This window comes from Triticum aestivum, chromosome 7D (assembly GCF_018294505.1).
Source record: "Triticum aestivum cultivar Chinese Spring chromosome 7D, IWGSC CS RefSeq v2.1, whole genome shotgun sequence".
In the NCBI taxonomy this organism is placed as follows: domain Eukaryota; kingdom Viridiplantae; phylum Streptophyta; class Magnoliopsida; order Poales; family Poaceae; genus Triticum; species Triticum aestivum.
This window is the reverse complement of record NC_057814.1, coordinates 148,177,887-148,183,547: the sequence shown is the minus strand read 5'-3', so window position 1 is coordinate 148,183,547 and position 5,661 is coordinate 148,177,887.

The window sequence follows — 5,661 nt, the reverse complement described above, 5'->3', positions numbered from 1 at the left end:
GATAAGGGTGTGTGATGGGTACTTGGTATGTTGACTTTTGCGTAGACTCCCCGGCAACGGCGCCAGAAATCCTTCTTGCTACCTCTTGAGCACTGCCTTGGTTTTCCCTTGAAGAGGAAAGGGTGATGCAGCAAAGTAGCATAAGTATTTCCCTCGGTTTTTTAGAACCAAGGTATCAATCCAGTAGGAGGCCACGCACGAGTCCCTCGCACCTACACAAACAAATAAATCCTCGCAACCAACGCAATAAGGGGTTATCAATCCCTTCACGGTCACTTACGAGAGTGAGATCTGATAGATATGATAAGATGATATTTGTGGTATTTTTATGATAAAGATGCAAAGTAAAGAAAACAAAATAAAAAACGGCGCCAGAAATAGCTTGTTGTCGGGAGATTAATATGATGGAAAATAGACCCGGGGGCCATAGGTTTCACTAGTGGCTTCTCTCATGAGCATAAGTATTACGGTGGGTGAACAAATTACTGTTGAGCAATTGATAGAATTGAGCATAGTTATGAGAATATCTAGGTATGATCATGTATATAGGCATCACGTCTGAGACAAGTAGACCGACTCCTGCCTGCATCTACTACTATTACTCCACACATCGACCGCTATCCAGCATGCATCTAGAGTATTAAGTTCATAAGAACAGAGTAACGCTTTAAGCAAGATGACATGATGTAGAGGGATAAACTCATGCAATATGATATAAACCCCATCTTGTTATCCTCGATGGCAACAATACAATACGTGCCTTGCTGCCCCTACTGTCACTGGGAAAGGACACCGCAAGATTGAACCCAAAGCTAAGCACTTCTCCCATTACAAGAAGGATCAATCTAGTAGGCCAAACCAAACTGATAATTCGAAGAGACTTGCAAAGATAACCAATCATACATAAAAGAATTCAGAGGAGATTCAAATATTGTTCATAGATAAACTTGATCATAAACCCACAATTCATCGGTCTCAACAAACACACCGCAAAAGAAGATTACATCGAATAGATCTCCACGAGAGAGGGGGAGAACATTGTATTGAGATCCAAAAAGAGAGAAGAAGCCATCTACCTAATAACTATGGACCCAAAGGTCTGAGGTAAACTACTCACACATCATCGGAGAGGCCTATGGTGTTGATGTAGAAGCCCTCCGTGATCGATGCCCCCTCCGGCGGAGCTCCAGAACATGCCCCAAGATGGAATCTCACGGGTACAGAAGGTTGCGGCGGTGGAATTAGGTTTTTGGCTCCGTATCTGGTAGTTTGGGGGTACGTAGGTATATATAGGAGGATGGAGTACGTCGGTGGAGCAACATGGGGCCCACGAGGGTGGAGGGCGCGCCTGGGGGGGGTAGGCGCGCCCCCCTACCTCGTGCCTTCCTGGTTGATGTCTTGACGTAGGGTCCAAGTCCTCTGGATCACGTTCGTTCCGAAAATCACGTTCCCGAAGGTTTCATTTCGTTTGGACTCCGTTTGATATTCTTTTTCTGCGAAACTCTGAAATAGGCAAAAAACAGCAATTCTGGGCTGGGCCTCCGGTTAATAGGTTAGTCCCAAAAATAATATAAAAGTGTATAATAAAGCCCAATAATGTCCAAAACAGAATATAATATAGCATGGAACAATAAAAAATTATAGATACGTTGGAGACGTATCAGCTAGCCATCAAGACTGGAAAGCAAGAGAACGGAGAATGGAAGAGAGGGGCGAATAAAACGGCAAATTTTTGTGAAGTGGGGGAGAGGAAAATGAGAGGTAAATGGAAAATAATGTAAATTGCGAGGAGATGAGATTTGTGATTAGGATCCTGGTATATGTTGAAGATCCTTGATGTCTACTACACAACCTTCTTCTTGTAGACGTTGTTGGGCCTCCAAGTGCAGAGGTTTGTAGGACAGTGGTACGTCTCCGTTGTATCTACTTTTCCAAACACTTTTGCCCTTGTTTTGGACTCTAACTTGCATGATTTGAATGGAACTAACCCGGACTGACGCTGTTTTCAGCAGAATTGCCATGGTGTTATTTATGTGCAGAAACAAAAGTTCTCGGAATGACCTGAAACTCCACGAAGATTATTTTTGGAAATAATAAAAAATACTGGCGAAAGAATCAAGGCCAGGGGGCCCACACCCTTATCACGAGGGTGGGGGCGCGCCCCCCTGCCTCATGGGCCCCCTGGTGCTCCACCGACCTCAACTCCAACTCCATATATTCGTGTTCGGGGAGAAAAAAATCAGGGAGAAAGATTCATCACGTTTTATGATACGGAGCCGCCGCAAAGCCCTAAACTCTCTCGGGAGGGCTGATCTGGAGTCCGTTCGGGGCTCCGGAGAGGGGAATTCGTCGCCATCGTCATCATCAACCATCCTCCATCACCAATTTCATGATGCTCACCGCCGTGCGTGAGTAATTCCATCGTAGGCTTGCTAGACGGTGATGGGTTGGATGAGATTTATCATGTAATCGAGTTAGTTTTGTTAGGGTTTGATCCCTAGTATCCACTATGTTCTGAAATTGATGTTGCTATGACTTTGCTATGCTTAGTGCTTGTCACTAGGGCCCGAGTGCCATGATTTCAGATCTGAACCTATTATGTTTTCATGAATATATGTGAGTTTTTGATCCTATCTTGCAAGTCTATAGTCACCTACTATGTGTTATGATCCGGCAACCCCGAAGTGACAATAATAAGGACCACTCCCGGTGATGACCATAGTTTGAGGAGTTCATGTATTCACTATGTGTTAATGCTTTGGTCCGGTACTCTATTAAAAGGAGGCCTTAATATCCCTTAGTTTCCGCTAGGACCCCGCTGCCACTAGAGGGTAGGACAAAAGATGTCATGCAAGTTCTTTTCCATAAGCACGTATGACTATATTCGGTATACATGCCTACATTACATTGATGAATTGGAGCTAGTTCTGTGTCACCCTATGTTATGATTGTTACATGATGAACCACATCCGGCATAATTCTCCATCATCGATCCAATGCCTACGAGCTTTTCACATATTGTTCTCCTCTTATTTACTTTTCCGTTGCTACTGTTACAATCACTACAAAACCAAAAATATTACTTTTGCTACCGTTACCGTTACTTCCATACTACTTTGCTACTAAATACTTTGCTGCAGATACTAAGTTATGCAGGTCTGGTTGAATTGACAACTCAACTGCTAATACTTGAGAATATTCTGTGGCTCCCCTTGTGTCGAATCAATAATTTGGGTTGAATACTCTACCCTCGAAAACTGTTGCAATCCCCTCTACTTGTGGGTTATCAAGACTATTTTCTGGCGCCGTTGCCGGGGAGCATAGCTCTATTCTTTGAGTCACTTGGGATTTATATCTGCTGGTCACTATGAAGAACTTGAAAGATGAGAAAACAAAAATTTATCCCTCAACTACGAGGGGAGTTAAGGAACTACCATCTAGCTCTGCACTTGATTCACCTTCTGTTTTGAGTAAGCTTGCGACACCTAAACCTGCTTCTGCTATTAATTCTGATATGTCGCATATTATTGATGATGCCACTTCTGCTATGCATGATACTTATGATGAAACTACTTCTATGCTTGATACTACTGTGCCACTTGGTGAATTTCTTGATGAACAACTTGCTAGGGCTAGAGAGAATGAAATTATTGAAACTGATAATATTGATGAAAGTGATGATGAAGGCTCTCCCAATAAATATGAATTGCCTGTTGTGCCTGAGGGCTATGTTATGGATGAAGAAACTAAAAGAGACTTTCTTGCTTGCAATGATAGAAGTGATCTTAAGAAATTATTAGCTAAGCTTAAACAAAAAACTCTGAATGCTAGAATGAAATATGATCCTGCTTATCCTACTTCACCTATCTTTGTTACTGATAAGGATTATGAATTCTCTATTGATCCTGATATAATTACTTTGGTTCAATCTGATCCTTTTTATGGCTATGAATCTGAAACTGTTGTGGCACATCTTACTAAACTAATGTAGCGACCCGACCTCAGACGGTCAAATCTCTGTGCTTAAGTGTCATCCCTGGATCGGTATGCTGACACACACAGTACTCGAAGGATTTATAACAGAGGGAAATCACATGCATAAAATAACGTAAATACCAATTACCTCAATCCAAATAGCGGAAGTAACAAGGTTGTGGATTCCCATCAACACCAACGGCAAAGTTGAGTGTAGAAATCGTAACCCTAACGTATCACTTACTCGTCGTAAGAATCCTGCAACATAAGACGTTGCAGCCCGAAACGGGTCAGTACATTGAATGTACTGGCAAGATAACACAGGAGACTAATGAACAGGATAAATGCTATCACTACATGCATATATGGCTGGTGGAAAGCTCTATGGTTACAGTTTTGTGAAAAGCCAATTTTTCCCTACTGCAAAGGAATATATTTTATTTAACTACAAAGTTTGTTGAAAAATATTGAGAAGGTAAACCCTCTCAATACCAATTAAAAGTAATCATTAACAACCCAACAAATTATTTAAGTAACGTGATGAGATCAACAGGATAATCCAAGAACCAGATACTCAAGATTGTCCATAACCGGGGACACGGCTAACCATGATTAGTTTGTACACTCTGCAGAGGTTTGCGCACTTTTCCCCACAAGACTCGATCTCCTCCGTTGGGATTCTCGCACTACATGATGTTTGAGAAACGGATGACCGAGACATAGTCTTTCAGAAGCGTTTGCACCTTACGATCGGGTAGACAGTACCACCTACAACCCCTACATCTGCTAGTCTACCACTGTAAGAGTTCACACAACTTAATCAACTATGCTAGAGCCCATAATAGCTTGTGGCTGCACACGGAAGTTTCTAGCATGAATAATCTCATGATCCCTTTGAGCCTGGGTGGCGGTAAAAAAAACAGGCAATCGCTGGAATGCCCAGGTGCCTCAATCCACCCAGATGTGTGTTCGAGTTGCCACCTTAAGTTGAACCATTAATTAACAATCTCACATCTGTCATGAATACTCTCAAACCCAATCCACGTCTACGAGCATAGCATAACAGTATAAGCATAACGTAATAGTAAATCCCAAGGTTTGAATGCAGGGCAATAGGTTCCTACCTCATCAACTACTTCCCAATACCCACATGTTATCAATCCTACACATGCAATGTTTGAGGGTGAAACTAATGCATAAAAATTGGGTATGGAAGGGATATGATCAAAGTGTGAACTTGCCTGCAATGTTGATGAAGATGATTCGCACTCATAACTCTTGATAGTTCTACTCGTCACACTCCGATCAATCTATCATAAGCAAACAATAGTAACCAGACATAAGCAATCACTCAAAAGATCGGAAAGAACAAAGAAAACAATTCGGAAAACTTCAAAACCAAGCAAATAACTCTTGCAACATAAAACAATTTCTAACAGTACCAAAATTATGTAAATTTGGCCTTATCAGAAAGTTTAGGTCAAGAGCTTCGATTTGCAAAAAGAATCAACTAAATCGGAGTTATAAAACTCAAGTTATGATCAAACGAAGTTCAAATACAAATCTATTTGAATTCAAATTTTAAAACTTTCAAAAATATGTTTAAGTTGTTTTACTGGATAGAAGGGATCATAACGAAGAAGTGGGCGTTGGTTTTGTTGGATTTGGATAAACGGGTAAAAAGAT